Source organism: Gekko japonicus, unplaced genomic scaffold, assembly GCF_001447785.1.
Source record: "Gekko japonicus isolate JY-2015 unplaced genomic scaffold, Gekko_japonicus_V1.1 scaffold974, whole genome shotgun sequence".
Lineage (NCBI taxonomy): Eukaryota > Metazoa > Chordata > Lepidosauria > Squamata > Gekkonidae > Gekko > Gekko japonicus.
In genome coordinates, this window is record NW_015174873.1 from 577087 (window position 1) to 598965 (window position 21879).

Below are 21879 nucleotides of genomic sequence, written 5' to 3' on the forward strand. Positions count from 1 at the left end.
AAAGAACTTTTCAGAGGGGCCTTTGGCTCTTCCAGATAATTATCCATGCAGGTTTTTAAAGGGTTTCCCCCCTGATTTTAGTATCATTTTCAAGAATAATGTTCTGTGCCATTTCTATGGATCTTGGGCTCCTTGGACTCCTTGGGCTCCAATTATCTCGGAGAAAGGTTGGTTTAGAAATGTTTTAGACAAACAAACAAATATTGGAAAGACTAGTTGCCTTATTAACAAGAGATGCAGTGCTCCCAAGAGACAGTCATTTATGATTTTAAACACATTCATTCATACATAAGCCCCTATCACAATTTTGTGAATGTTTAAAATGGAAGTGGGTATATAACACCCCAGAGCTCATATCCAGCCTGCAGGCAGAGCTGCCAACACCCTGGAGGGAAAAAAATGTTCTGTCCCTTTAACAGAGGCTTAATTGGACTTTTTTTTATCCAGTAACTTTTCTTACCTCCATGCCATGGAATTCTTCAGCCTGCCATTTCCGCACATTAATCATTTATTAGAGGGGCAAGACATTTTACTCCAGACCTGTTAGTACTCATACCCATGGAAGCTTTTAATATGGTTCTCGAGCTGCTTAATGGTTTGTCAGGGGCATCAGCCCTCTGGACTGCTTCACTGGCTAGTGGGCCAGTGCTGTCAAAAAATACTAAACAGCTCAAAACCACTGTACCATCTAGATCCTCTTCTAAATTCTCTTCACTTTTGAGAACTCCAAGTTAGACATTTCTCTTCCTGTTTCCAACATCAGGTGGCAATGGAAACAGGAAGAGCAGCCTCCAAATTGGAGTACTAAAAGCAGGCAAGAGCCCTAAAAGCACCAGGAACATTTGGGGAGCAGGGAGAATTGTATTGGGATAGCACTCATGCCAGATGTCACTTCCAGTGAAAAACCAGAAACAACGTCATTAGATTTAACGCAACACTCTAGGACTCAACCAAATAGTTTGTGGTTTAACCATAGAGTCTTGGGTGGATCCTACAGTGTCACCCCAATGTGATCACGTCACTTCCAGTTTTGCACCAGAGTGATGTTGCACTTTGGTGCAATAATGAAGATTTTTTCCTATTTTCCCTTCACCAGCCTGTGAAACAGCAGCAAGGAATGCAGGAGCCAGGCCAGAAGGTCTACCACTGCAGTGGCAGACATAGCACCCACACACACACAGCAGGCAGAGACCCAGAAGTTGCCCTCAGGCTGGAAAACATGTACATCTCCTGTTTAAACAGCCACCAACACTCAGGAAGAACCAGGGGTGGTCTTAGTCAATGGGCAACAGGGGCAGCTGCTCTGGGCCCCATGCTGGGGGTTGCCTAGCTGCCCATGGTTCCACCACCACCTGACAGAAACGAGGAAAGAAGGAAAGGAGCAGGCTCCTGCTTCTGCCACTTGATACTCAGCCTCTTTAGGGCTCAGACCACCCACCCACAGCGGCCGGCAACCACTCATATCCGCTCCATATGGAGCTTGGGCGGCCAGCCTGGTGGCAGCTGCCTGTGTCTGATCCATTCAGGGCTTGGGCCACTGGCTTCCAGCAATGGCTCTTGTTCACATTGCACAGGGTGAGGGATGCCCTTTGCTTAGCCCCTGTGGACATGGGGTCAATGATTCTGGGGCCCCATAATCACTAAGACACCCCCCCCCCAGCCAGGAAGAAGTGAAATAGAAATGCCACATACTTTGCTCTGCTAGCTTTGTCTGTCATAAATCTGTCCCTTTCTGGTATATAACTATAGCCTGACCCTAGGGTTTCCTTTATGGTTAAAAAAAATTCTCTCTAATCTTCCCTGTATCTCAGATGAAAGACAAAAAAGGTGGAATACCCTGCTCATGGTATCTCAGCAGCTTTTTTTATTTGCAATTTGATTTTCTTTTTTTAAAAAACACCTTTAAATGCCAATAATTTCTGGAACACCCAGAAATCTAATTATCAACAGCTTTTCATTTGTACTATCATTAAATTAACAGCTGCAGTTTAAAGTGACAGGCTGCTATCTCACACCACCAAATGAAAACATACAAGAAAAACCTCCCATTTAATGGGAGCTCATTTAATCCCAAAGAGAGGGACAGGCAATTCAATACGACCAGATGATGCCATTTTTTCTCAACATCAGTCAGCATGTTCAATGACAATATTCAGAATCAGGTATTTGGATAGTCTAACCCAGATTTCCTCTCTGTTCCACTGAAAGACAAGAGAGACTACAGGCGAGTAGTCTCTTCTTTCTGGCACTTCCACCATCTGATGATCAGTGGTTACTTTCTCTTATCACCATGGAATATAAGACATGAGCTGTCAGTTCAGTCTGAGCTTCCTCAAGGTCATTTGAATAATTCACCGGCTGCTCATTACCACCAATCTTTCTGATGCAGACCAAACAATGCTGAACAAAAATGCCAGTTGTATTTTTAATGAATGATCAAGAACAGAAGACTCCTGAGGGGTTAGACCAATGGTCCATCTAGTCTAGCATCCTGTTTCCCACAGTAACCAATCCACATCAGGAGCACAGAGCACAGAGGCTGAAGTCTCCCCTTCCTGCTGCTATCATGGCTAATGCCCATGACAGAACTATCCCCCATTAATATGACTAACCATCTTTTAAAACCATCATAGCTAGTGGTCATCACGACATCATGTGGTGAAAAGTTCCATGAACTAATTACATGTTGTGTGAATAATTGCTTTCTTTGGCTTGTTCTGAATCTACTGCTCATCAGTTTCACCACTTATCTGTACAAGGACTTGTGATGCTGGACATTTAATTTTCAGTTCATCCCTTTGCTAATAGTCCCTAGCATAGGGCTTGCCTTTTTCACTGCTGCTGCATAGTGTATTGATATCTTCATTGAGCTAACCACCACAAGAACCTCATAGCTGATCCTGCAAAAGTCCCCCTCCCATTTGTCAGAGGGCACACTTTTAGATTCCCCTGCTTTCTTAGGCCTTACAATGTCTGAAGCTGCAGGAAGGCCAAGGTTTGATATGTGACCTGAAGAATTAAGATCAGGCTATGTACAATTAAGAGACCAGTACATGAGGAAGCAGTCCAGTTCCCGTGGGAACTCTGATACACCATAGTCAAAGGTTCTGTTCTGAGGCTCCCTTACATTTATCAACTTTCAGCGGCTCAGGGCTTGAGGGACAGCTGACTTTCCAAAATCACTTAATAGTCTCCTTCTTTTATTCCCCATATGCTCATGTGATTCTGTATTCCATCCAGTTACTTGTAAGAACATAAGAACATAAGAGACGCCAATGTTGGATCAGGCCAAAGGCCCATCCAGTCCAACACTCTGTGTCACACAGTGGCCAGAAATACCAGTGCCATCAGGAGGTCCACCAGTGGGGCCAGGACATTAGAAGCCCTCCCACTGTTGACCCCCCCCCAAGCACCAAGAAGACAGAGCATCACTTGCCCCAGAGCCCCTAGCTATACCTTGTGGCTAATAGCCACTGATGGACCTCTGCTCCATATGCTTATCTAATTCCCTTTTGAAGCCGTCCATGCTTGTAGCACCCACCACTTCCTGTGGCAGTGAATTCCATGTGTTAATCACTCTTTGGGTGAAGAAGTACTTCCTTTTATCCGTTCTAACCCGACCGCTCTGCAGTTTCATGGAGTGCCCACGAGTTCTTGTATTGTGAGAAAGGGAGAAAAGTACCTCTTTCTTTACCTGCTCTTTCCCATGCATAATCTTATAAACCTCGATCATGTCACCCCTCAGTCGTCTTTTCTCCAAGCTAAAGAGCCCTAAGCGCTTCAACCTTTCCTCATAGGGAAAGTGTTCCAACCCTTTTATCATTCGAGTTGCCCTTTTCTGCACTTTTTCCAAAGCTATAATATCCTTTTTAAGGTGTGGTGCCCAGAACTGCACACAGTATTCCAAATGAGGTCTCACCATTGATTTATATAGGGGCATTATTATATTGGCTGATCTGTTTTCAATACCCTTCCTAATAATCCCCAGCATAGCATTGGCCTTCTTTATTGCAGTCACACACTGTCTCGACATTTTCAGTGAGTTATCCACTACAACTCCAAGATCTCTCTCTTGCTCAGTCTCTGCCAGTTCAGACCCCATAATAATTCCCCAAATTCAGCAAATGCATTGCCTCTTTCTGTCTACTAATTTTTCCTTGCTTTCTTCCTTTAAAAAATGTTCACTAAACATTAAAAACTCAGCATTGTCTCCTTTTTAATCTCCTACCATGACTCCTTCCATTGGAATTTACTGCTTTATGTTTGCACCTTTGTTAGAAAAGGCCCCAAGGTTCCTTGCCCTGGGACTTGGAGGCACACTTGTGAAAGAGTCCATTAGTCCCCAAATAACATAGTAGCTGATTTTCAGACAGCATCATAGGCTGAAAATAATAATTCAGAAGGAACACAAAAGCAGCCAACCATGAACAGGCATGAGAAACTGATAATAATTTGTCCTATACAAGTCCACTGCAAAAGGCATGAATGTTGAGCCTTCATTTTGAGCCTGAATACACTCAGGCCTGCCTTGATCCCATCCTGGCTCCCAGGTTTGTGGTTCATAACTTGTCCCTGCCCCACCCAGAGAGTGACACCACCACAGCTAAATGGTTGTATGAACTGGCCCTCCAAGTAGGTCTCATGAAAAGGAAACTACAGAGATTTGTATGCATCTGAGGCCCTAAGCAGCACTTAAGTGTTTATTGCAATGGCACAGTGCTATTTTCCAAAATCTATACAGCTGTGATTTCATCCCAACTGTGAAAACAGCTTGAAAAGAAGGAGACTCCATTCTGCAGTGTTTGTATTGCAGACATCGTTACTAGCTTTGATGAGTGTCAAATGAAATCGTTTTTCCAGATCTTTGTGCACAATCCCCAAAAGCAATTTCATGTGCTGTAATAATAAGATAGTTTGATAGACGCTTATTCCATTTAGCTGCAAAGTGTTTTCGGCAACTTCCCTGCAGGCATATTGGAAGCAATAGGGATGTGTGTTGACTAGCAAAGTGCATGCAGGACAAACCATTTAGTGCATACAGAAAGAAAATGTGGATATTTTGCAAGTGCCTGAAGCACTTGTGCTAAAGGAAAACTCCACAGATTGTTCTCTGAAACTGTTTCCATAGCCAGGGTAGCATATACTTTCCTGTAAATCTTACTCATTATTACAATAGACACTCTAGGGCTGAAGAAAAATACATCATTTTGATTCTATGGCCTAAAATAACTAAGGTTGCAGTCCTGTGACGGCTAACCAGGGAATAAACTAAACACTGTTTGTCTTAATTCCAAGTAAACATCTACAAGAATACATTGGGTACCCTCACAGTCACCCAGAATCCCCAAGGAAACCTGTGGCTGAGAGATGATTCTATTTATTTATTTTATTGGATTTGTATCCCGCCCTCCCCTTGACAGGCTACAGATTACGCTGACTGGTCTGGTAAACGGAAGTATGTGAGATGGCCTTCCATGCAGTCACATGGCCCTGGTACTACTGGCAATTGATCATGGAGAGTATCTTATATGTGACTAAGGTTTGAAGGCTGAGAAAGACAGATTTTTCAGCTGATGGGCTTTGTTATCTCATTCAGTTAATTTCCCCTAGCACAGGGATGTCAAACATATGCCCTGTGGGCCAGAACCAGCCCATCTAGGGCTCTCATCCAGTCCGCAAACAACTGGTCATTACCTTTACTGCCAGATGACAGAGGCTATGCATTATGTCCTGGGATACTGTTCCATTCCTAATGAGTAATGGGCAGTGGAAGTGGTAGGGTGGGCATCAGGGAGATACTTTAAGGAAATACTGTAAGTGTGTTACTGTTTTAAGCATGTGTGCAGTTTGGGTAAAATAGTATCATCAGTTGGGTTTGCCTGTGTCCTTTATAAAGTTTATATCTCCCATACCCAGTATTACTTTTTATGGCCCACGTGGCCTGGCCCGACAAATTGGTATGTATGTCTAATCTAGCCCTCATAACAAATGAGTTTGTCACCTCTGCCCCTAGCATTTGAGAAACAGGAGAAATCAGCTGAGCGAGAGAATGAAAGATAAATGCCAATGAGACCGTGGAAGTTTTTCCCCAGAGGGTAGCCATGTTAGTCTGCGGCAGAACTGCCAGACTGTAGTCCAGGAGCCCCTTAAAGACCAACCAGATTTTCAGGGTAGAAGCTTTCAAGAGCCAAAGCTCCCTTCACCAGTGGACGTTTTGTCTCTCTCCACATATGATGGAGTCAAGCACCTCCCAGCTTTCTGTACATATCAATACTTGGCAAAGCACTTTCAGGATTTTCCACAGACAAAGGGCTATTTCTCACTAGAGCTGCCTCGCAGCACAGCGCCGTTTGCCTCGACACAAACATGTCAATTTCACACCCGAGGCTGTGGAGCTGCATTTGACTCGGGGCTTCGCCCGATTTCCTCCGCAGTTTCATGATCAAAAACCAGGATCACGAAACTGCGGAGGAAATCGGGCAAAGCCCCAAGTCAAAATGCAGCCCCGGAGCTTCGGCTGTGAAATTGACATGTTTGTGTCGAGGCAAATGGCGCTGTGCTGCGAGGCAGCTCTAGTGAGAAATCGGCCTAAGTCTAAGTATTTTTCACATGGCAAATATAAGACATAGCCAGGCATTAGGGGTCTACCTCCTTATTCTGTTAACATGTGGAATAAATATATCCAGAGCTTCCAGGTTCAAGTTCCATCATCCTGAGCAACTCTCTGCACTAATGTTTTAGATGGATCTTGTCATATGAACTTGTCTTCTCATTACTCCTGGGATCTATATATTAGTCTGATACACACTGCTGAAATTTCCAGATTCTCCCTTCTATACTTAGTATAGGGAGAACAAGGAATAATTTCTCCAATAGTATTATCCCAAAAGACAACAAGATCTATTAGTTATACTGGGGAAAGGTTTCTTTGATCTATAGTTAAATGCCAGCCCTGGTACTACTGGCAATTGATCATGGAGAGTATCTTATATGTGACCAACAGTCACAAAATGGTTAGCTGACAAAACACACATTTTGTTACCTGCTAGTTAACATGAATGCTGACTCAGTAGTTTCCCAATGACTTAGTTGCATTAGAGCAGGGCTCCTCAATGTGGAGTCTCTGGCATCTGCCAACACCATTCCTTGCATCCACCAAGTGTTTTTAGAAAATGGGCAGGATCAGTTGGGGCTTTTGCCCAGCAGGGTTTCTGGAGATCTGATTGGCTGTGCAGATTTTTTTTTTATTGCTTTGGCAGCAGCTGCCATCACAGCACAAGGATCTTCTAAATGACTGAAGATAAGCTGAAAGTAACAAAATATTTATAAACAATGCATCTTTAAAAGGTGCCCTGTTAAGCAGCGGTTCTGCCTGAAACGCTGAAGTTACCAATAGAGTTGTGTCTACCCTCACTCCCTGACATACTGTGGTTGGCTCCACCTCCTGTGGCAGCCATTTGGTAATTGTTTCCATCACCCTGCATCAGAATTCCAAAGGCGCCCACAGGATCAAAATGGTTGAGGTCTCCCAACAAAATATATGTAAATCTATAATATCTTTAAGGAAATGCCTAGCCCAACTCATGCACATTTATTCAGAAGCTAGATACACTGTGTTCTATGGGATTTGCTCCAAGAACCTTCACTCAGGTTCCTGCCGGGGTCCACTGCCCCAGAAGAGTCTACTGCTACCAGGGAGGCAGCTGGAAGCTAGAAGGATACTGTGAGTGAGGGTGTTCCAGAACTATGTAAGAGGCCGGCGGGTCCACGTGCTGGTGCTGCCATCACTGTGGAAGAGGTGGGCAGGTGCATTCTCAGTTGCTGTTGATGAACAACTGTCAGAGACTGCTGCCTATGGGGAACCAAATGCTGCTACTGCATCAGAACAAGCAGGTGGGTATACGCACTGCTGCCGTCAAGGAGGGCATGGCTACTATGGCTCACTCTCCCTCACAGAGCAAACACTAGTGGCAGCTACTCTTAGTGTGCAAGGAACCTCAGTGTAGGGGGCTACTATATTTCTCTAAGCCACCCCCCCCCCATCACTGGAGCTAATTATGACTGCAGTTTTATTTATTTAGAAAAGTTTTGCACCACTTTCCCAGGAACCTGCCTGAGGCAGCTTATAAAACAAAAAACTAATAAAAACAAACCATTTAAAAATATTAAAACCCAGCATAAAAACAGAGACCATAAAAACAGACCACTGAGAACTGTTTCCAGACTAAAACAGAATTAAAATATCAGTCCTTTAATTGAAAGCCTGGGTGAACAGAAACATTTGGGCCTGGAGCCTAAGAGAAGGCAATGTAGGTGCCAGGTGAACCTCAAGGGGAAGGGCACTCCATAAAGGAGGTGTCACTACTGAAAAAGCCGTCTCTGGTTGCCACCCATCTCACCTCTGAAGGCAGGGGCACAGAGGACTCATCTGGTGAGTTTTAACTGGTGGGCCGGACAATATGGGAGGAGGTGGTCCATCAAGTACCCTGGCCTCAAGCCGTTTAGGACTTTAACAGAAAGAACTAGCACTCTGAATTATTGCATTGTTTTGTTAGATGCATGAATCACCAGTATCAAATGGGAGAAAGATGATGAACATATTTTATAATAACTAATTCAATTCAGAAGTGAAATATATGATTATTTCAGACTTCAATGTTGTTTAAGATACCTACTTAAAGTAGAATTGGTCCCAAGCAAGGCATGCTGATTTTCACTCATTTTTTGTTAACTGCACCAAATCTATGTGAAGTGTGCCTATGCAGTTCTTTCTTGCCAGCCAAAGTTGACATTTATCAGGAATTCCTGAGCTTCAAACATTTGTAAGACTGCCTGGGCCATCTGACAGTCTTGCCAAAATTCTGCTGCAACATCCTGCCATCTGTATTAAAAATATATGCTTACCAATATTTATAACATTGTTCTTCAGAGTCAACAGAGTCAAATAACCAGAGGAAAGATTTCCGTGACAGCTGTATGCACCAGCCTCACTATTCTGTATAGTTCTAGGCAGATGGAAAGACTGATAGATTAGGGGGCAATAGATTTGGGGATTCAATTAGCCTGAGAAAATTGAATGTTTTTATTTATTGGTTTGTTAACTGAAATGCCAGAAGGTCTGAAAGGTTCCTGATAAATGCATCACTGGATGAGTCACCATGCACTGGATTAGTCATAGCTTGCAAGATAAATATGCCCAAGTTTCTAGTATGACGATTTACCTGGTCTTGTTGTAGAATTATTTGTCTAAATCAGAATGATCTGAAATTATTTCACTCCCAGACTCCTTCATGTATTAAAGCAGTTGGTCACTCCAAACAACTTGCCTAAGGATTTTTGGGAAATATAGCCTCTCCCACACAAGTATCATGCTCTGGGAGCAGGTCCTAAAGAAGTCAGCATTTAGTGACAGATTTACAGAAGTGGACAGCTTGCATACTGGCAGAAACTGTGAAACGCCACCGCACAGCAAGGCAGGCATCATGCTGGCTTGATGCTATTTTAGACACAGATCAGCAAACTATGATGCTCCCAGCTAATCTGTTCCTTGTGGATAACAACCATATGTTCCCCTTCCAAAGAGCTGCCTAGCAGATACACTCATGCTCATTGCAAATAAAATCTTAATTCTTTTTCTGTGAATCAGCTGAATACTCCTTATTAAAACATAGGTTTGGCCAAGCACACAATCAAAGTTGTACTCAGAGAACAGCCAAGTCTCTTAATTCTTGTAACCTATAATTCCTTCTACCTTCCCCCAAAGATATTTCCTAGCATTTGGATTTTTAGCTTGAATTTTATTATTTCTTATTTTATGGAATCATTGTTATTTGTATTTATTAGGAGCTTTACAGTTAAGTGGTAGCACACACTTTTCATTTTACAAAGGGCAGAAGTACTGAAATGGATAGAACCTTCCTGAAGGTACAAAATAGCTGAAGTGGAACTTGAATCCACATTGTGTTTAGGTATCTAGTCTAGCCAGCCATCTATCTTCCCATCCATAGGACACAATACAAGTTCTTTCAGTATGGAATTATCTTAGGCAATTTCCTCTCTTTTAAACACAACCAAAAATTCAGAGGCATTCCACATCCTTAGCTGTTACAATAGGTTCCAAGGGCCTGAAGCATGGCGACAGCTATTAATATTCCATCTGGGATCAGCTGTTGATACTTGGGTCACTCATACTGGGTATCATCTCTCATCTCAGCCTTCTTCACACTCACATGGTTCAGATAAAGAGGGGGCTGCAGAAATATGAATAATAAATTCATTATGATGTAGAGGGATGAGAAAAACAGCTTTTGAAAGCCAAGAGGGAGTAGTCTTGGGCAGTGTTCCCTCTAAGCTGAGTTAGTGTGAGCTAACTCACAGTTTTTTAGCCTCCAGCTCACACATTTTTGTCTTAGCTCAGGAAGGATACTCCAGAGCAAACTAATTTATGCAGTAGCCAAATTGCTCGCTCACAGCTTTAATGCTAGTAGCTCATGAAGTAGAAATTTTGCTCACAAGACCCCACAGCTTACAGGGAGCACTGGTCTTGGATATAAACATTGAGGTTTAGAATGTTTAGAACCAAAGTCCATGGCTTTATGGAAAGAATGAATATGAGACCATGAAGGAAACTACTAAAAACCAGACTGCAGAGACGTGTTGGAACTCTCATGTTATTATTATGGAAAAATCAGGCACAGAAGGTGAAGATCTGTGGTACTGCATAAGGTTGAATCAGCATTAGGTTGAATCAGCATGTTAAAGACAGTTGACCTTTTAGCCATCTTAGAAATTATAGGGCCTCATGAGGAACACTGCAGGACCATGTTTACTTGCTCCTCTCCTCTCCTCTCCTCCCCACCCCCTTCTTTCTTGGGTACATCATCCCATTACCCCTCCAAAATTTTCATCATGGTTTCAAACTCTGGGTTGAGAGCAAACTATGGCTAGAAGCTGTCATGCCCCAGAGATGTAAGGTGCTTTGAAGCACACAAGGGAGTTCCTGGGATCCTGACAGCTGCTTGTTTACCTAGGGAAGAGAGACAAAAAATTCACTAAGAGGTCAGAACAGAGATGTATTTCCACAGAGAGATAACCATTTGCTCTACCTGCCAAGGAGGGCAAAATGGATAACTGTTGGAAAACATAATATGGGTATTGAGATTTTATTTATTTATTTTATTTATTTCACTTTTACCCCGCCCTCCCCGCAAGGCGGGCTCAGGGCGGCTAGGTGCATAGGACATGCACTGTAGGTTGATTGGGAAATTGGGACTCACCTTCCCACATGAGAGTGAGTTCCTTGAATCTGGATAGGGGTGGAGGCATTCTGCCAGCAAAGGCAGGAAGGGTTAAAAGATTGGTAACATCTGTGAGTCTTTGTTCAAATGCTGGAGGCTGGATTCCCTTGCATGGAGCAGGTGGGAGTCAGGACATGCATTTGTTCCACAGACATCAGTGAGATGTCGGAGGCAACTCTTCTGTATTGTTAAGTTTAGCTTAGTGTTATGCTTTTAACTATCCTTTTCCTTAGATCTATAACTAGTAAGCTTGATACAGTCTTTTCCCTGTCTTGTGCTCTAGCTTTATCTATAGCAATAAAGTTTATCTGCTTAAGAGAACAGACTGTGATTCAAAGTCCTCCTTGTGCACCTTAATCACTTGTTTACGCATAGACATGCACGCTCAGGGGGAGAGCTGAAGTAATTGGAAAACTCTGCCTTTGCATATGCTCAGAGGCAACTCTCTGGTAATGTGGGAGGCTGGATTTCAACTTGGGGTGGTGGCACCAAAAAGACAAAATGCTTTACGTGCACACAAACATGCAACAGACATGTAAGCACACATGGACCCAGGGTAGGTTTATGACAGAGGTAACTAAGATAATTCTCATAAACCACAGTTCTCATGAACCAATAAAAGTAAGGGCAATTTGTGTGAGCAAGGGAAAGATGCAGAAGCAAGGGAAACTATAAGCTTCTCTTGCTCAGAAAATCAGGTTGGTGATCAGGCCCTATGATGCTTGACCATTGTCAAAACGTTAGAATTCATACTAATGATGATGACGATGATTGCCCCCACAGTATGACACATCAGAGAGAGAATTTCAAAACATAGTTAACAATCCTTCACATTTGACCAGCCAGGCTTATGCTTCAAGGCCTTCTGTCCATCATCTTCAAGGCCTATTGGAGGACTGGGGAGGTGCCACAAGACTGGAGAAGAGCAAATGTTGTCCCAATCTTTAAGGGGAAGAACGATGACCTGGGAAACTACAGGCCGATCAGTCTGACTTTTGTTGCTGGGAAGAGATTAGAGCAGATTTTAAAGGGATCGATCTGTAAGTATCTGAAGGACCACTTAGTGATCCGGGGAAGTCAGCATGGTTTTGTCCCCAACAGATCTTGTCAGAGCAACCTGATTTCCTTCTTTGAACGTGTGACGAGCTTACTGGATCGTGGGAACTCTGTTGATGTGATTTACCTGGATTTCAGTAAAGCTTTTGATAAGGTTCCCCATGATATTCTGATGGGCAAACTGGACTATAGGACAGTTTGGTGGATAGGGAACTGGTTACAGGACCGCAACCAAAGAGTGGTGGTCAATGGCGTTTCATCAGATTGGAGGGAGATGTCCAGTGGGGTGCCACATGGCTTGGTTTTGGGCCCAGTACTTTTCAATATAATAATAATAATAATAATAATAATAATAATAATAATGCTTTCGATTTATTAATCGCTTTCCCCACAAGTGGGCTCAAAGTGATTTACAGTTACTAAATATGTCAACATGGCATCTCCGTGAGTTGTACTTTTTTCATGGTTGTCAATTACAGCAGTGTTTCGCCAGTCACTGAATCCCTCATTTCTAGCAAAATGCGTTGACCCTTTGGGCACAAATAGTTTACAAACAAAACAGTAAACTGATCCTTTTGAAGGCAAGTACAACAGCCATTCTCTCTTGTAGTGTTCACTATTGGCTTTTATTCCTAAAAAATCTTCTGTGAACAGTATCTCTTTGGATTCCCACTGATGAAATTGTGACACGATTTGTCAAATGGCCCATTGTGGTGCTGACATTCACTGGGTCCACAAGCAACCCAATAAGTCACATCATCACCATAAAATTCATTCCACAACCCTGGGTCCTTAGCTTTGTTCATTTCATCCTTGGTTAGTTCTCTAAACTCCTTGAACAGTTAAAAAGCATTTACACATCTTGTCACGGAAGTAGGTCCAGGTTGTGGCACTTCATCATGTGCAATGTCATCATGAAAATCTGGGCTTGCACCAACACTGCCTGTTTCTGATGAAGGAGATAGATTTGATTCACTTCCTGTCTCTGAAGACTGACACTGGTTTTGATCTGGATCATCTTTCTCTGCAGTTTGTACGAAGAAATCTGTCAGCTTTCTTGTCTTGGCTACAACAGGCAGATTCTTTTGCTCATTCTCTTTTGCACGTTTTCTCTTTTGCGCACAACTCAACTGAACACGCTTCATTTTTTATGTTTACATGGGGCTGAAATTAAAAAGGGGCAGAGAGGGTCATTGAAATGACTATCATGACAACTGAATTTGGCACCATCATTTTACTTGCAAATGTTATCTCACTCTTAATTTCATTTTACTTATTTGTGAATAAACATAGGTACAGGATGAATTCAAGTAGCCGCACAAATTAGCAAACTCTCATAAAATTAGAAATGATACTCTGAAGTGAACAATAGAAGTGCAAACTGTTCTTTATGCTAAACTGTCTGCATACACAAGAGAAGTGACTGTGCACATTCCCTTAATTTATTGTAAAACATCATGTACAATCTCTGACTCATTACTCGGATTTGCTTGCTTTCTGTTGAACACGACCCGTATTAGCTTTGTTCCTTTTTAGCTGTACAAATTGGTCATCAGTAGCACTGTGGGAAGTAACTCCTTTATTAGTCATATCCAGATATGCAACATTAATGCTGAAGGCAGAAATAGTCCTTTTTGATTACCCTAGCCTATAATGAAATTCCGCCAGGGATCAGAATGAAGAAATATTTAGAAGAGCACTGTAATCAGAAACCCTCATTAAGCATTGTCCAGTGGTCTGTGTCTCTGGATTCGAAAAACAACACCTTTTTATTAGGACCATCCAAAATATCACAAAAGACTGAGTGCAAGGTTGTGAGTTCCCCAAAATGCACCATCAGGCTGAACCTGATAACAAAACTGGGATGGGGGGGGGGGGAGGCAGAAAGATGTGTCAGGATATGATGGTAAAGCCCAGTGTCTACAGGTTGTAGCTTTCTAAATATGGAAACTAGGAAGTTATGCAGACCAGCTAGATTACATAGTATTGAGTGAAAAACAGATTTCAAGATATACCAGAGACTCCTGGGATATCTAATCACACCCTTCCTCCAAGGTAGTGGGCAATGTAAAAGGCCTGAACCTCAGACCCTGGAGAGCCACTGACAATCTGAGAAGATATTACTGACCTTGATGGCTGATTCTGTATAAGGCACCTTCATGTGTTCGAGCTCAGGGCCACATACACGATTCTCAGTTCCCATTTTATCTTCATAAGGTAGGCTAGAGCAAGACAGTATAATTGGCCCAAGATAACTCAGTGATCTTTCACAGAAGTGAGAGAGTTTGAACCCAGATCTACCAGATCCTAGTGCAACACTAACTACTACACCACACACTCTCTCTTCTAGCTTCCTTTTTTAAAACTTCACATCCAGCATGATAAAGAGTTCTGAGGGGACACTTAATTAGTCCTAGGAAAAAAATGTTATTTTCCTGCTGTATTTGGAATACTTTATGGACCAGTTGGCAACATACAATAACGGTCTCTGAATGTGACCCCTGAGATCCCTCATTGCTAAGAAAGATGTTAGGTCAATTTCCTTGTGCCAGCAAATGTGCTTCAGCAGGCATGCCATGTTCACAGACCACAAGGGCTTCATAGGACCACAAGTGATCATGTGGTCATCTTATAACACCTTTAAAATTAGGAGGCTTAGCAGTCCCGGACCTACAACTCTATTATGATTTTTGATAAAATTACAGTAGATATTGAAACTTCTATTATGTCCAAACGCAAAAAATTCTTTGTTCAAAAATGGTTACCTTTCACAAAAAAGTTTATTAATCCTTTAAGAGGAACAGATGGCAAAAATGTAGATATTATACAACTTAAAGAAGCATATAAGTTAATTGTTCGTTAATATTGAAATTTACTGTATTTGTGAAACCTAGATTTTAATATAGAGTCATACCGTTGTTGTTTGATACTGTTATTGTTATTGTTATTTGAAAAAAATAAAAAATAATGTGGTCATTCAGCAATCAAGTGATTGATTCACCTACACTCACAAACCCATACTAACGGAAGTAGGTTTACACTGGTATAGTACATATGGGTTGAGATGCAAGCTGAAGTCACAATGAAGCAATCGTATGACTGCTTACTCCCTGCTGGCGAAGGCTTGCATGACTGAATGCTTCTAGAAAACATGGAGAATGGGTGTGGCCTGGCTTTCTTCCTAACACTGGGGTTTCCTAGATTTTGTTGTTGGTATAACAGAGCATCTGCCCATTTGAGTCCTGATCTCCAGCCTGAAGTGGTATAGCCAAGATGCTGGTTACCCCTCTGTGAGAATTAGGCAGGCCCTACTATGAACACAGCTCAGCCCAGGTACACTCATGCCACATTCTCAGTAATTCATGTGATTTGATTCCATAGTATGTAGAACAATTCTTCTTAATGGGGACCCAAGGAGGCTTGCATCATTCTCCTTTCCTCCATTTTATATACTGATAACTACAAAACCATTGTGGGGGGAAAGCTGGGGATCAGGGAAAGTTTTGAAGGTACAAGATACCACTAATCAGCAAGCTTACTGCTTGCCTAGCCCTTCTGATAGCTTTGAAAAGGGACTCACATAGGACTCCACAAACCTGCTAGACAAAAAGTCAAGAAGTTTCTTAACTTGCTAAAAGTCTCTGCACTGAGGGTCCCCAAACAGAATGTGAAATATTTTGAGTTTTTAAAAGAAGCCTGAAATGACCCTTTTCAGTGCTCCTCACAGCTCCTGCTCCAAAAATGGATTTAAGTCTTGCCTGCATCTTGCTACTGATGTTACAAATATACATGTTGTAGGTAAGACTCTGGTGTGTAGAATATTTTCCTTGTCACTGGTATCCTGACTGTGAACCGGCATTTCGCTCAGTAATACCCTAACTGCATTCTGCAGTGTCCCAACTTGCAAAGCTCCAACTTTATTTCCACTCTTCAAGTCATATGAGGGCAGTGCTTCTGGCTGTGGAAATGAACAGAAGAGGACTTCACTGTGTTGTTTTTTTAAACCAATGCAACATAACTGCCATCTAGTGCTCCACACAAACATCTGCAGGGAAAAGAACAGATGGATCGTCATGAAAGTTCAACATGGATTTCAAAGGTAACATGGTTATGTTGTAAATCACCACAAGACTCTTTGGGTGAATAGAGACTAAAAATCTAATAAATAAATAAGCATGTAAAATGGTTTTGCTATATCTGTAGTGCAAAAGGCAAAAACACTGTGTCCTTATGGCTGTTAATTGAATAAAGTATATCTATAACAATGAGTCCCAACTCTCTTCTTTAATGACTCAATCCATTATTTATATAAAGCATTTTATAGATAATTAAGATTACAAGTTATACTCAAAAAATAAACACAATTTATTTGGTGTAATGGTTAAGTTGGACTCGACTGTGCAACTGAACAACAACAAATGGTTAAATGCGCTGACTCTAATCTGGGAGAACCGGGTTTGATTCCCCACTCCTCCACTTGCACCTGGCTGGATGACCTTGGGAAAGCCATAGTTCTGATAAGAGCTGTTTTTGAAAAAGATCCGTTTCTGTCAGAGCTCTCTCAGCCCCACCTACCTCACAGGGTGTCTGTTGTGGGGAGGGGAAGGAAAAGGAGTTTGTAAGCCGCTCTGAGACACCTTTGGGTAGTGAAGGGTGGGGTATAAATCCAATCTCTTCTCTTCTCTATTGCAATGTGGATGAAGTATATCTCTATATATAATCACAATGTGGACAAAAATCACAATTTTACGAAGGAGGAGGATATTGGATTTATACCCCGCCCTTCACTCAGAGCGGTTTACAAACCCGTTTCCTGACTGAATTATACATAAAAACCCATAAGAAATCAATGGAAGCTCCAACTGATGAGTGCCTAGGTTTCATTGGTTGTCTTCTTCAAAGTTGAATCAACTCTAAAGATATTATTATGTCATTCTTAGTCTGGAACCGATCTCTAATTGTCAATTCACACAGCAAATAGCCAATCTCAATCTTAAAGAGCAGCAAAATCTTCCGAACTAAGCAGTGTTGGCAAAAGGTTTGAGAAACAGCACCAATTGGGTGTCTGAAACATGGGAAATCTGTATCATAGAAACAGCTCTGAGAGCAAAGAAATGCACAGTTGCATATGTGTATGCTGTTATGGTTCTTTATTTTTCCACATTCCACATAATGGTCTGTGCTCTATTTGTGCACAGTAAATAATACGGAAAAAATCACTGTGAATAATGGCTGCTCAACTTACACAGAATACAGTTGCATGCATATGTTAAATAGATCCAGCACAAAACAATAAATCATTTTTATAATCAACAAACTACAAACTTAAATTCCTAAATAATAAGTCGATTACTACAACACTTACAAAGTTTCAACTGCCCTGGAGTCTGGCACAACTGCCAGCATTTGTGGGAAGCTGGTAACAAGACGGACAAACACATCCCCTTCCCTGCTGGGTTCAAGTCCTCCACAAGCTCTAAATGCCCGATGAGTCCAACCAAGGTCCATCTCAAGAAGGTAATTTGTGTTAACGTGAGTACCTTATGCTCCCTAAACCTGAGGTTAACAGTTTCATCCTGCCCTCATCAGTTTTTATAGTGGAACGATCTACCCATTTAAAGCAAATGGACTTTTTACATCAGCCCAAGAGGCATTCATTACAGCAGCTTTAGCCCAAAAGCTTGGTCATTACCTCCAGCTGACGGAGAGAATAGTTAGTGTCTGCATTTTGTAGTGCACAGCAGAGTATCTACCTGAGGGACTGCCTTTCCCCACATGTTCCCCAGAGAACACTATGGTCAGGGTCGCGGAATTGTCTGGCCCTCCCTGGCCCTAAGAATGCCAGGCTGGCATCGACCAGGACCAGGGCTTTTTCTGTAGCAGCTCCAACTTGGTGGAATGAGCTTCCGAAGAGATCAGGGCCCTGCGGGACCTTTCACAGTTCTGCAGGGCTGCGAAAATGGAGCTCTTCCGCCAGGTAAGGAGCTGCATTTCATCATCTATGCCCTGTGCCAATATTATTTCCAGCCTGAGTCTGCAGATAGTGGAACTTACCGCTGAATGTATTTTTTCATATGCACATTACCACAGCTGTACCACCATTGCTATGTAAATTGTTTTTAATAACTATGTTGTGTGTTTTATATTGATATTTATATTGTTGTTTTATTTATTGCTATGTTATGTAAGCCGCCCTGAGCCTGCCTTGACGGGGAAGATGGGATAAAAATCAATCAATTAATCAATCAATCAATCAAATAAATAAGGAAATAACAATCACTCCCTTCTCCAATTGTATCTAAGAAAACAGGGCAAAATAGGTGTGCTGTACAACAATATAAAACCTTACCCCATTCATTGGGAAAATGGGAAGGAGATGGACCCAGGAAGGCACACATACAGAGAGTTTTCACTTGCCAGGTTGTTCTCGAGTTCCTTTGGAAGCTGAAGCTGTACTGTATCATTGTGGTAAGATGCTGTAAAGAGGAGAGGAAATTGTGATGCCAGCCCTCGCTACCATACACCTTACACAGCACACTATGCAATCTTCAGCTGCTCTACGGCTTGACTCCTTCTTTGAGAAAACAACATTCTCTACCTATTGCACTAGTCAATACTGAGAAGATGTTAACTGAAGAAGTGATTGGGCCTCTGTGTTAAGTGCCCTCAAGCTGCTTCTGACTTAGGGCGAACCTAGAGCTCTGAGCAGGAGCAGGAGAGAGAGCTGTGAGAGAGGTGAGTGGGTTTCTTTTACTTGCTTTCAGCTGAGAGAATTCAGCTAAGGATATTTTGTGGGAAAACTGTGTTTAGCAGTGTGTGGAAGCACTTAGAGTTCTTGCAGAGTCCTGGCTGATTGAGTGTGGGAGAGGAACGGGCACTGTTTGACTGGGATTGCCTGTAATTGAGAGGAAGTGGAAGGGGCATTGTTTTGCCTGTGATTGAGTGCCTGGGTGAATTTGAATTTGAATAGCTGCTGCCTGACCTCTGCTGGGGGAGGCCTCTATTTAAGGAAGCACCTTGCCAGAGGCACGAGCTAAAGGGCTCTTTGCCTGTGGCTCTTAGCCTAGGGACTCTTAGACTAGGGGCTCTGTAAGTAGCCCAAAAAGAGCCAGGCTCTTTGTCTTTCCCGTAAAATAATTTGACTTGATAACAAAACCCACATAAATACCAAGGGTTTAAAAGGGGGATTATATTTATTTATTTTAAAAGAATTATGAAGCCAGAATGCCAGCAGGGGGTTGGGGGCTATCCAGTGTTTTGCACGGAGTGTCACATGTATGACTATCTGCCCACTGGGCAGAAGTCTTGGGTGTGTCCTCGGTGCAAGGAGCTCCTGGTTCTCAGGGAACGTGTGTGCTCCCTTGAGGCCAAGGTGGCTGACCTGGAGAAGCAGAGACAGTCAGCTAGGCGCACAGAAAAGACTCTCGGGGACTTGTTAGCTACGTCCCACTCTGGATCTGGCAGCCCCGCTGCTGTCAGGGAGCATGAGGGTCTAGGGGAAACAGGGCACCATGCTGAGGATAAGGGGAATGTGCCCTCAGAAGGGACCTCTTCCCCAGCTGGTGAGCGGCTCTCCTTTTGCACCAAGGAACCATCCCTGAGCAGGGTGGGAGGGGGGCTCTTGGTAGTGGGTGATTCGATCCTTAGGCAGGTAGACAGCTGGGTGGCGAACCCGCGTACTGACCGTATGGTGACTTGCCTGCCTGGTGCGAAGGTAGCGGACATTACGCGTGTTTTAGATAGGCTGGTAGATAGTGCTGGGGAGGAGCCAGTGGTCGTGGTGCATGTCGGCACCAACGATGTGGGGAAATGCAGTCGTGAGGTCCTGGAGGAGAAATTTAGGCTGCTGGGCAGGAAACTTAGGTCCAGGACCTCCAAGGTAGCCTTCTCAGAAGTGTTACCTGTTCCACGCGCAGGGCCGGAGAGACAGGCAGAGATCAGGAGTCTCAATGCGTGGATGAGACGATGGTGTAGGGGGGAAGGGTTCAGGTTTGTTAGGCACTGGGATACTTTTTGGAACAAGAGGGAGCTGTACAGGCGAGACGGTCTCCACTTGTCCCGAGAAGGAACCAGGCTGCTGGCACTTAAAATCAAAAAGGTGGCAGAGCAGCTTTTAAACTGAATATTGGGGGAAAGCCGACAGGAGATGAAAAGTCTCTGGTTCGGGTTGGCTCATCTGAGAGAGGTGAGGGGGTACCGGTTGCTTTTCTACAGGGAGGTGGATTGAAATTGTCCACAGAGGCCATGGCTGGTGACATGGACTGCCGGACAACGACTCGAGATAGCAAGAGGAAGGATGCAGGCTTAACTTGTAAGGGAAATTACAGCTGTTTCTATACAAATGCTAGAAGTGTCCGAGGTAAAATCGGGGAGTTGGAGTGCTTGGTGTCGGAGGGAAAAATAGACATTGTGGGTATTTCTGAAACTTGGTGGGATGAGGAAAATCAGTGGGACACAGTGATTCCCGGTTATATATTATATCGGAAGGATAGGGGGGGAAGGGTTGGAGGTGGGGTAGCTCTGTATGTCAGAGAGGGTATAAAGTCTAGAAAGATTGAGAGGCTAAGTGAATTGGATTCGCTTCTGGAAGTTCTATGGGTTGAAATAGGGGGGCCAAAAGGAAACTTAACACTGGGAGTTTGTTATCGCCCACCAGATCAAAAGATAGAGGAGGATTATAAAATGATGAATGCCTTAAAGATAGCAACTAGACAAAAACACTGTGTAATAATAGGTGATTTTAACTACCCACACATTGATTGGGTCAATATGTGTTCTAGCCGGGAAAAAGAGATTGAGTTTCTAGACACTCTAAATGACTGTGCTATGGAGCAGATGGTCACGGAACCTACCAGGGGAGAGGCGATCCTTGATTTGGTCCTAAGTAACACTCAAGACCTGGTGAGAGATGTAAAAGTGATTGCACCGCTTGGAAACAGTGATCATAATGTTGTTGAGTTCATCATTTGTACAAATAGAGAATTGGCCAAAAAGACTCACACAACCATTTTTAACTTTAAAAGGGGTAATTTCTCTGATATGAGGGGACACGTGGGGAGGAAACTGAAAGGAAAAGTAGAAAGGGTCAAAACAATTGGGGAAGCTTGGGATCTATTTAAAACTACGATCCTAGAAGCTCAAAAAATATATATTCCGCAGGTTAGGAAAGGCACAAACAGGTATAGGAAAAAGCCTGCATGGTTAACAAACAGAGTAATGGAGGCTGTAAAAAGTAAAAAGAATTCCTTTAAGCAGTGGAAAGCTAGTCACAGTGAGGCTGATAAAACGGAACACAGGCTATGGCAAATAAAATGCAAGTCTGAGGTCAGGCAGGCAAAAAGGGAATATGAGGAGCATATAGCAAAAAACGTAAAAACCAACAATAAAACTTTCTTCAAATACATTAGAAACAGGAAACCAGCCAGGGAGGCAGTGGGGCCCTTGGACGACCAAGGGGTAAAAGGAGTATTGAAGGATGATAGGGAAATGGCTGAGAAGCTAAATGCATTTTTTGCCTCCGTCTTCA